The following is an 11,982-nucleotide window of genomic DNA, read 5'->3' on the forward strand; positions in this document are numbered from 1 at the left end:
GTACAATAAAAGCATTTACATTATTTTGTATTTTTTCTAAACAAGAAGTAAAAAACCTCGCAAAGACAGCCTAAAATTCAGCGAAATTTCTGTAATCAGGAGAAAAAAAATCTGCCAGTTGACAACCCTTTGAAAGGTCAGACCAGCTTGCCGTATTTTTATTCCAATATTGAAAGGCCATCTTAGATTTTTCAAGAATGTTAAAACTCATTTATCAAAATCATAATAATTAGAGTTTAGGAAATTAAGGAAAATTAGTAATAGTTCGTCCATCGTCCTTCGGGAGTTTTGGTCATGTCTTGTAAACCCCTTTCATTACCCGGCATCAGAATTAGCCAAAAAAAGAACTTTTGTTGAGGCGTGGTCTATTAATTTCAAGGAATTTTAATTGGTCGATTATTATTATTTAGCTTATATGAATGGAGGAAAAGTTTGTGCGTGGACGATTCGCGTGATATCGCTGACTGAAACTGTGTGATCCACGGACCACCTGTCTATAATACGTGTTCCATGGTGTGAGCGAGCAGTGCAGTGGGTGTTAATACGCATTTTAGATTATCATTATGCGCTATGTCACGCCGGTTGTCAGCTTACTGGTCCGCGGTCGCCGGTAGAAGGGTCGTTTCTAAGTGGTCATCATGTGGATCATTTGCGACTATTTAGATTTAGATCAATGATAATTTTTTTAGAAACTCAAAATCTCAGTGAGGGGGGTGGGGGGGGATGGGGACGACGGGGGGGGGGGGGGGCGACAAGGTTTCATAGGGGGGGGGCGGTCGCCCCCCCCCACGCACCCCCGGTGGCTACGCCACTGGTTATTTGATTCTAACTGTGTTTGTAGTGTTCCAAGATCATGGAGATCACAACAAAGTTCATCTAGTTCAATAGGTCAGCGGTTTATTTGCCATACTTTTTTCCGTGCATTTATTCGAATATAAATCATGTCTAATATAGTCAAGTCTAATGGCGTAGTTGCGCTACTAATTTTGCACTATATTAGTACCTACAAAGGGGAATTCCGAGACCAAACAATGACATTAATATAATTGTAAAACATGTCCCTCCGTATACACTCTGATATATCTGTGTTTGAAACAGTGAATTAAAGCGTTTGCATTATTATACTAACTACTAGCGGCGCCATGGTGGCACAACCTCAGAAGCAGATCCAGTGGGGATGGGGGTGATTCTGCTCTGACACCAAAAAATAAAAAAAAATAGATGTGGCAATTTTAATAATAATAATTACCTATATGGCCGCCTGTCCGCAACACTCGGTCACAGAGGCGTAGCCAGCAAGGGTAAGGGTGGTATTTGCATACAATTGTGTGATAGTGTGCATGACCATCGGATATCCGACCCCTCCCCCCCCCCCCTTCCCACCCCCACCTCCCCGCTTTTCGATTTTACGGAGGCTTGCTTTCCACTTTTCAGCGTTGATTTGCTGATAAGGAAAATCTAACGGGCCTGACCCCCTGCAAAAAGTACCTGATCCTCTCGAGCCTTAATATGACTACACGTAACCTAACACAAATGGTGGGAGGCAAACAACGCTTTTCATACATTTCACTGAAACTTCATCTTGTATGCACGTCTTTAAGTTTGCATTCCACTGAACTTGAATCTCGAAATTTTAAAACAGCAACCAAATGATTGTCCCGATAATTGCTGGATTGAACCTGTTTGTCATACTAAATCTCCCATGTAGGAATATCAACACGGAACGTAAGTGTTGTGTCGCAATCATCACTGCACAGGGAATTTACCTGTGTCATGCCTAATTGTCTATTGTATATGTAGCATATATCGATCACAATATTAAAGGGGTTATTCACTCTGAGTAATAGAATTACAAGTAGCATGTTGCCTGACAGTCGCAGTACAATGGTGCACAAATAACGAATGTTTGTGAGACTAACTGCATGATGTGATGGATGAAAATGTTCCATTCCACAAGACGAAGCCGAGTGGCATGGAACATTTCATTTATCATCGAATATTTTTTTCATTGCATGAACGTGAAGCATTCGTCATATATTGTATAAACCGTTTAAAACATCAATCCTCGTCATCTGATTGGTCAGAGCCGTCAAAAGTGTGACCGTGCGACATTCTCAATAAACATGTATGTCATAGATGGAGGGCAGGGTTTCAAATTTTGAGGGAAATTTGGGGGTAAAATGACGATGACACAGCGCGGTCACAACACACGACCCGAAAATATAAAGATGGCGATCATCGCGCGGTGTGCCGTGAGCACGCACGGCGCGCTAAATCGCAAGGCACAAACCGCGCAGAAAAAACGTGGTTTTTTTTCTACCCCAAGAATCTGTTCAAAATTGCATAACGGGTATCATTAGAATTGAGAAAAGTCTCCTTTTGATTGTAAAGGTGATTTTTGAACAATAAAAATTATTTTTGACTCTAATTTGATCAAAACAAAACAGGGGCCCTACACGTCACGATCGCGTACGGCCGCACCGTGCGTTGGGACGAGTCACTACCAACGTCCCACCAATCAGATGCTGGGGATATATTGAGGTGTTGTACTGTATATCAGGCCAGGATTCACATATCCGAACACAGGGTCAGCACACATCATATCTCCCTTATGTGTTACAGGTATCTCAGAGAGCATTTAGTGTTAATTTGGTTTGGTTGTAATGCATGAACGAACATCAGGTTTACTCGGGTCTATCCCAGCAATGCAAAACCATTTCCCTCTGACTCGCCTGATTTGATGTTGAAGTCAAATGGACCTTATGCGTAGCGGCCATCTTTAAAGACATACTCTGTCACTGTCAGTCATTACCAACCGCATACATACAAAGATTCGCTAATGCATTTCGCAGCAAAACAAAGGCATTGCCGTCTAAGATGGCTGATACGCATAAGGTCTAATGTCGAGAATCTTGTAAATTAAGCAATGTTCAGAGCTAACAAATATATGGCACATTAAAGTGTGTGGGGAAACGGTGCACTGCAAAAAAAGTAAAGTCTAAGATCACAGCAGTGATATGACCACTGGTATCAAATATGCACACCAATGGTCTTATAGTGATTTAAGCGCAAAAAATACAATCCCAATCAATTTTCATGGAACCCAAGTAACACATTCTGAAAAAAAATATACCTGTTTTACTGAATAGAAAGTTCGTTCGTTTCAAGGGCATAACTACAAACAAAATCACCTGCACACTTTAATCAACTAAAAATGTATGTTAAACATGGACAGAGGGCGCTCCACATAACTAGTGGTTACCACCACTGACAAAGCTTCAACCGGATGTTTCCTCACTACGGAACAAAAGGCACAACCTCGTTTTTCGAGAAATAACCGAAGAAATACAACATGTATTAAATTAAGATTTCTCCCTTTTATTTGTGATGATGTGTAATATTTATAGGAAATAACTTCATGCGAAACCGTCATTGATAAATAGACCAATACAAGTATATACCGCTGGTGTTATATTTAACCTATAGTTTTTGTAGTGTTGAACCACCCTTACTCTAACCCAGGGAGTTAATGTTGTGATACGAATAGAAATTAAGACAGTACACTTTGATTGAAATGGCATCCGATAGCTTTATTCAAGTCTAACGATGGGAATTGTAAGCGAAAATAATATCCCATTTCTGTCCACCTTTTTTACACCATCTTTTACAATCTAAGAAAGTATTTAAAACTTTAATTTTACACCTTTTTTTACAATCCAAGAAAGTATTTTGAAAAAATATAATTTTACACCTTTTTTTACAATCCAAGAAAGTATTGTATAATTGTCGCATCATTCTGTGTAAGTAGCACTTTCGCATTCTATCAGCTAACGTTTTATTTGATTTCAAAGGTAAGCTTTCTCATTGATGTCCCCGTTTTTGGCAGACGATTGAGCTACACATCTAAAATAAGCTTATTAGTTGCGTTTTATTCAAGTTCTATTGAGTTGTTGTTTCAAAAGACTTAAATGCCTGTGATTGGTATTTCTGAAATTTCTCATTGCTAACTAAGCGTTTACAATAGTGCAGTGTCAGGTATATTATACAGTATCCTAAAACCCCAAAAATAAGTAAATATCATGCGAACCAGTCAAGGTAATCCCCGTATAGCCGGTGCTAGCAAGCCAGCCAGCTCGCCAGCTAGCCAGCCAGCCATCCATTCTCAAGCCGGCCACCTGAGGAGCCTGCCTGCCAGCCAGCAAATCTGCCTAAAGCCGGTCAGCCAGCCAACCAGTCAGCCAGCCAACCCAACTCCAGCCGGCCAGGTTATGCTTGGCCTGGTTATTTTCCAGGGTCTAAATGACACTTCTGCCAAGGCTGCAGGGTCAACATATCTTGGACAAGTATCCACAAAAGTGTCGTTTTGACCCATCAAAGTGTCATTATTTGACCATGTAGTGTTAGTACAAATAGAACCCGGATAATTCCGACTCAAACTGACCAGGTATTTTTCAAGTGTGGGACCAGTTCGATTTATAACAATCAGGTGATTTGAACTTTCGATGCATATAGGACCTGGGATTTGTGGTTTCTCAGAGTTTTGTTGAGCAATCTGAGGTGGTTCCTGACCACTTCCTACTGAATTATTGGATTTTTTTTTTTTAATTATAAAGATTTTGATTTCATTTGTTAAAAATATTATTTCCTAATTACAAGTTTATATTATACTTCAAAGTGAGAACCATGTGTTTCGTCTGCATAGAGAGCCAGCTAGCAAACCAACCAGCCAACCAGCCAACCAGTCAAACCGCCAGACAGCCAGCCGTTCAGACAGCAAGCCAGTCCGGATAAATCCGGTATCTATTTAGCCTAATATTTTTTTCGGGGTCAATATTACACTTTGGCCAAGAAAGGGGGTCAGAAAGAGCCGGAAAATGATCCACAGAAGTGTCGTTTTGACCCGGAAAGTGTCAGATTTTTACCATGTAGATCCATTAGTTAAAAAGAACCCGGATGCATTCACTACGTACACTACACATTGCTACAATATCCTGACATAGATACGTCGTGTCCGATTAGTGAGTTCATACTCTGCCGGTTCAAATACAGAACCTGTACTCGGCTGTCAGTCCCCGCCCACTGCAGAGGCCCATTCCCACTTGTTTCCCCGCCAGCAATTTTCTCCAGGTTAGCCATCATTTGACTTTTGACGCAAAACACCCTGCCTCGCACGAAATGCTCCGAGGGGCATGTAAGTCTCTCGGCTCTGGCAAGAATATTTTGGGCGACTGCTGAAATATTTTCATTTATTTTTATGCATGACATTGTCACCATGTACATATTACAAAAAAACGTTAAATTACACAGTAAAAAAATACCCCACAATTTACGAAACAGAAATGCATTAACAATTGCGAATAACTTCCCCCAAAATGTGCCATACTTTGCTTGCACCGCCCCTTCTTTTACGGCATATTTGTAGTAAAAGTGAACATCGGAAGGTCCTTCCCCAAAGAGATCATTGACAGAGTCCACCTCCGTGTATATGTTCGTGCCTGAGGGAGCCATCACTTCGAAGACTCCCATTGCCCTGGTGATGTCTCTCCAAGCGTCAATCACTCGTCTGGTTGCATATCTGAGCTCTTTGCGTGATTGTCTTTCTTCAGAGATTATTATGTTGGCGCGCTCTGTTATTTTCTTGCAATGACACGAAAAGATGCGAAAAGCTATTATGACAGCCAGGTCACCAATAGTAGCGAGGATAGCACTCACACCTGCTGAAAGGTGAGAGTTGACGAACTGTCGAGTTGTGATGTGTTCCAGGTAGACGATGAAGATAATGAGCCATGCTAGCAATCCAACGATACTTCCAAAAACCTGTTCGATAAATCAACACATTATGAAATGGAGCTAACGCGTTGAACTCAATTGCATGATATCCACCAACCTGAAAGGTACGTGGTACCTGTATGATCTGACCTGCACAACCACACAGAACATAATGACATTCACTAAATGTAGGCATCTGACCTAAAGGTTGTTTGCTAGTAAATATGCCACGAATTGTCAACGCGGTACAACTCAAGGTTTGCATGCCCTAACATTTTCTGCTATTAGAATATTTTGTGGGTCATCAACTTGAGAGTTTTTGAAAAAGGCTGGAAGCCGTGCACAGGACTACGAGCTCGTATTTGTGTGAACTATGGATGAAATTGGGCGTTAAAATTGCTCTATTTTGTAATAGAGCTGAGGATTATTTTTTTATGAAGATGGGCTTCAGGAATACCATTCGGCAACAGCTTACACGAATTTGTCGTGTAATGACGAATATTCTGTACCCGGTGATTAAGAGGGTGACCAAACTCTTAATTTTAACGGTAAATGACTACATTGATTTGTTAAAAGCATATGATATTTTACTTAGACGAAATTGAATGATAAAGTTGGTGAATTTGAATACAAAATATTTTAAGATAGTCGGGAAAACCTATAGTGTAACAAGTCCCATATTCATTCATTATTCCTATTGAAATTTAACTTTTGACAAAAAAAAAAAAAAAAAATGGTCCGAAAATGTAACAACTCGTAAGAAAAGAAAACTCTGAATCGTGTGGAGAGATGGGGGAGAGGGATGATGAAGATCAAGGGGGATAAGGGTATAAATGAGTTTGAGTGTAAAAGGGAAAGAATGGGTAGGGAGGAAAGAATGATGCAGGGGGAACAAAGGAGAGTACAAATGAATAACGCAAAAAATAAATCGACCAGAAAATGAAAGATGAAAAAAGCTTTAATTGATGTTCCCAAACAGACAGAGAATGATGATTAACTCTTCTGATTTTTGAAAGTGATGGTAATTATCACTAGGGTCTATGGCAATTTATGTACCGATCTGCAAGCATAAACTGGACTGCCTGTTACACGCCGATTGGCCAATACGCCTTGAGGCAACCGACTCACCATCTTTGATCTTTAAATCATATTCTGTATTGTTTTTAGTAGTGTAACATTTCCCCTATTCATTCATTATTCCTTTGGAAGTTTGATGTTTGACGATTTTTTTTTTAAACGGTCAGAATATGTAACCGTCGGTTCAACCACCTCAACTCTGAAGAAAAAAAATCTAATACCAACTTTCCTTAAAAATAATCTTGCTTCCTGCGCGTGAATGAAGGGTTACCAAAAATGGAAGACTCACAAATCGCCAAAAGTTAAAATTCCAAAAATTATAGCGGCCTGGTATTTCAGCCTTAAATGACAGAGAAACAATAAAACCATTATGCAGGGGAAACACAGGGTTGGGTGGAGAAACACAAAGGATAGGGAGGGCAGAGAGTGTTGACGAAGATCAAAGGGGTATTAGGGCAACAAATGAGTTGAGTGTAAAAGGAAAAGGATGGGTATAGGAAGGCAGGAATGATGCAAGGGGAACAAAAAGTGTAGAAATGCGGTATAATTAGTGTGAATGGGGAAGAGAGGGTTATAATAGGGAAGGGGGCACAAGTAGATAGGAAACCGGGTAAGACAGACGGGGGAGGGTAATTAATATGGTATAAGTGTGAAGGGAGGGGGGAGGGGTAAAAAGACCAAAAAAGGAGGAGTGAAACTTAAGACGGTTGGACTGGATGGGAATCAAATGACACAAGGAGAACACATAGATTAATCGTTGCCTTGTTGGATGGTGAGACCATGTGGTTTAACAAAAGGATAACATTCAAAACAAAACAAAATAATTACAAACTAGAAACAACGTATCACATTTTAGATCACCTTAAGCTTATGTGACAGTCGATACTTAACAGAAATACCCGACGCCAGTGCTCTCAGCGTAGTTGCAGTTGACTGTCTCTGGTGGATCATGTTTAGAGCAGCTTCCTCCAATTTTCCCAGATCTCCTTCTAGCTGCTGCAGCCACCATTCTGAGGTATAAAGTGTAATGAAAAATCTCAAAGTAAAGTTTCCCCGTCCTTCTAACTAATGTAATATACAACTAGTGATTTTACAGTAATTTTCAGACATGGATTGACTTTGAGATTGGTATTTTGTAGCTGATATTAATACACTGACCTGTTTAAAGTTTTGTGTTCATGGATGCTGGGCAACAGGGAAAATACTGTTCCTGTAGTCTGGTTCCCCTGACCTACTTTAGACGAAACCGAACAAATTATAGACGTCAGGGAATTTCGGGTAATGGAACCAGACTAGCTGCATGCTTGCACCTGTTCACAGAACGTGAACTAATTACATTTGGTGAATCAGGGGCAGTGGTTTGGGAAAACAAGTAATTTTTGCCCAACGATGGTTGGCCAACCATCGTTTTCTTAAAAATAACAGCATGTCAGGTGACATAATTTTACAGTTAAGTAGTTTGTTGATGTTGGCAAATGTTGTACATTAACTTCAAGAATGACGTTAAGTGATAATATTCAAGGTAAATCGAAGAAGGGACGTATTAGAAAAAGCCGTATAACTGGAACGTATCAGATTATTTTAAAGTCAGTGTGACGCATTTGAGGAACTTAAAACACCTCATCGTTGTTTTTTTTATTAATTCAAGTAACAAATGCATTACAATGAGCAATTAAGCAAAGATTTCTGTTTAACTTACCATTCAAATAAACAGTGGTCATTGTGGTCATCTCATTGAGTTACTTGTTTCTCTCATCAAAAAGCTCGTAAGTCTACTCGTTCAGTCAATCGATGCCAGAATACAGTCTTGGGACTAAGAGATCGTACTGATGAGTCGTTCGAGTATCAAACGAAACTCTGCTCTAAAAAATCTGCTCCAGCATTCGGATTGCAACCATAATACGCTGACGAAGTTGCAACGTTACTTGGAGGATTAAACTCAATGTAACCATAGTTTTGTTTACGCGCACTACAACGGGCCAAACGTCGTGAACACACGTTTTGGTTTGCCAATTGTAAACCAACGGTTTCTCTTTGTTTGGAATGTAGTCTACGAAAGCCCAACTGATTTTAACTGGTGCGGTGACAAGCACATTGCAATTTCACCAAGAAATGATTTGTGAACTGTTCTATTGAGTATGATGAAACATTTCTTTCTACTGTGGCCATGGGTGTGAAATGCCTGAAATGAAGTGAGCTGATGGAGCAGCGTCTGCACAGTGCAACAGCATCAGAGATGATGTCATGCATCCAAAAATAGCCCGCCTAAACTTGAAGCAGTTCTTCGTTACTCACTGGGGCAGATAGAGCAACGAATAACGCAGGCCCTGTAGTTAGGATTGCCCGGATGACTTCACTGGTAGATCTTTGACGAGTCTAAACGTGTTGCTCACTTGCCATGGGGAAAACCTGGATTTATTGCGAAACACGGAAGCATTGTGAACCCGCAGTAAACGTCAACACAAAGGGTTTATTGTCAATCAGAGCTACACGGTATAGCTGAATGCGTTCATCATTATGACCAAAACTACATAATACAAAAACAGTGTTTGGAGCTAGAAAGCATCCCGTCATGTTCTAAAATTACCCTATACGCAAATCTCTGACGTCACCTCACTTTTGGTTCCCCTGCGAATTTGGAAAGATTCAAAACACGCTTCATCAACTCCTGCGAATTCTGCAGCAAGTTTCCTGACGTCAGATCGGATATTCGCATTTATCTTCGCGTCGCGAAACATTCGATGCGAAATTTTCCGGAGTTAAAATACACTTATGCAACCACCATGCCAAGTCAGAAGTCACGGGGAGTCTGTCATTCAGTCTGTCAGACAGTCAGTCTTGGAGTTAGTCTTGGAGTAAGCAGTCGGTTTGTCGGTCGGTCGTTCGGTCGTAGGGTCGGTGGGTGGGTCTGTCGGTGGGTTGGTGGGTGATGGGTGGGTTGGTCGGTCGGTCGGTCAAAAAGTCAGTGAACTGTTGTACATAACTGTACTGCCTCGTGACGCATTATATATACAGTAGCTAGCACAATAATTTAAGGGGGCCTTCGTCATAGAATTGCTAGCTGTGCCCGGATGCATCTGAAATGGACACTTTTTGGAGCCTTTTATAATCATCCAGTCATGATCTAGTCTATGTAATAGACCGTGGCGAAAGCTAAGACCTGTTATTTTTAAGCATAATCCTTGAATAAATATGCAAGACAACCACATATTGACTTCTAGGTTTTGACCAATCAGTGGGCGCTCTCTATGTTGGGTTTTGGTCATTCGCCAGTTGTTGCTTCATAGACTAGTCCGAGTATCACCCGTTATCCAGGGAGCCAAGTCCTGTATAACGTCAGATATGTCTAAACATGCAGATATATGCAAGCCACGCGCCAGCCAATCAGAGTCGACTTTACTAAATCGTGACGTCATTTCATTCCTAAATTAGGACAAAATGGTTTGATCAGTCAAATCGAATGCAGTTTTTTGTAATACAACAACAACCAGGCGCGATATCGCGTAACAATATACAGAGCGCGTGACACGTTTTTTTTTATACATTGTCCATGACGTGAAACGGGTGAATGACAGAAACCCGATATAGAAAGCGGCCCTGATTGGTCAAAATCTAGGAGGTCAAGAGGCAGGGTCTTGATTAATTAATCAGCGAATCTGTTGACGCATAATCGACAAAAGGATTAAAAAAGAGCCTAGATAAAGCGAAAAAAGGCTGCGTCACGTGCTTTGTATTAAGTTCCGCGATTCGTGCTCAGCTGTTGTTGTATTACAAAATTACTGCATTCGAATTAATCAATCAAATAACTGTTAGTCCTGATTTGGGAATGAAATGACTTCACGATTTAGTAAAGTCGACTCCGATTGTCCGAGTCCAAAGATCACATAATTTTGAATGCTTTCATATATTGGACATGAAACGGAGACTGTCTCAGTGGATAAGGGGTGATACTCAGACTATTCATACTCAGACTATTTGTTTCCAGGGAACGCGAACATATAGCTCTTTGTGTCAGACTAATAGCGTGCGATCCGGATATAGGCTCTATATAAACATACTGCTTATTTAGTTCAGTTTTTATTCAGTTAGCGGGAAGGTTCGACCATGTTATACATTGTATAAATTGTTACATGCGCTGTATTAACGATTACAGCCCTATAGTCCGAAGGTTCGATAGTCCGAAGGTTCTTGAGTCCAAATGGTCATTAGTCCGAAGGTTCGATAGTCCAAAGGGCCCATTAGTCCGAAAATAGAACAAGGTTAATTAATCCGAAAGTCCGATAGTCCGAATAGACGATAGGGTTCGAAAGTCCGAATCGACAATAAGGTTCGATAGTCCGAAAAGAAGGTTCGATAGTCCGAAAATACGGTAGGGCTCGATAGTCCGAATTGACAATAGGAAAAATAAACCTTCGGACTATTGAACCTTATTTTCGTTTCGGACTATTGAACCTTCGGACTGATTAATCTTCTTCTAAATTTGGACTATCGAACCTTCGGGCAAATGAACATTTGGACTGATGAACCTTCGGATTAATGAACCTTCGGACTATTGCATCAAATGTTCGGATTAATGAACCTTCGGACCATTGCATCAAATGTTCGGATTAACAAACCTTATTTCATTTTCGGACTAACGAACCCCCTCTTATGGAAATTCTGTGCATTCGGACTATGGAACCTTCGGACTAAAGAAACTATCGGACCTATAGACTATCGGGCGGCCCCCGTATAAACGTTGTTGACACTATTTTAAGTTGTCTAGACAGTGACAGAGGAAAGACTGAAGTCTGCGAGTGAGCATCAAAAAGTTTAATTCTGATGTTGAAGCTAAATAAATCAGTGTGTTTCATATTGCATGAAAATGGGTTCTTTGCGAATAATGTTTGGAGCAAACAAGGACCGACATAGGCGTGCGGACAACCCAGCCAGACGGAATAGTGGGGTGATAGCATTCTGTTCCCATTATCCCATTTTCTAAAGATTCTTTTCTGGGATGATGTTTTTTTTATTGTAGCTATAGTGGGATGATATGTTCTGAAAGGAACATCACCCCACAAGTAGGGTATGGTTAGAACGTTAATACTGGTCTGCAAACTGCCCCCTGTGAAACTAAAAAACAAACATCAACAACAA

Source organism: Patiria miniata, unplaced genomic scaffold (assembly GCF_015706575.1).
Source record: "Patiria miniata isolate m_02_andy unplaced genomic scaffold, ASM1570657v1 HiC_scaffold_1, whole genome shotgun sequence".
Classification (NCBI taxonomy): Eukaryota; Metazoa; Echinodermata; class Asteroidea; order Valvatida; family Asterinidae; genus Patiria; species Patiria miniata.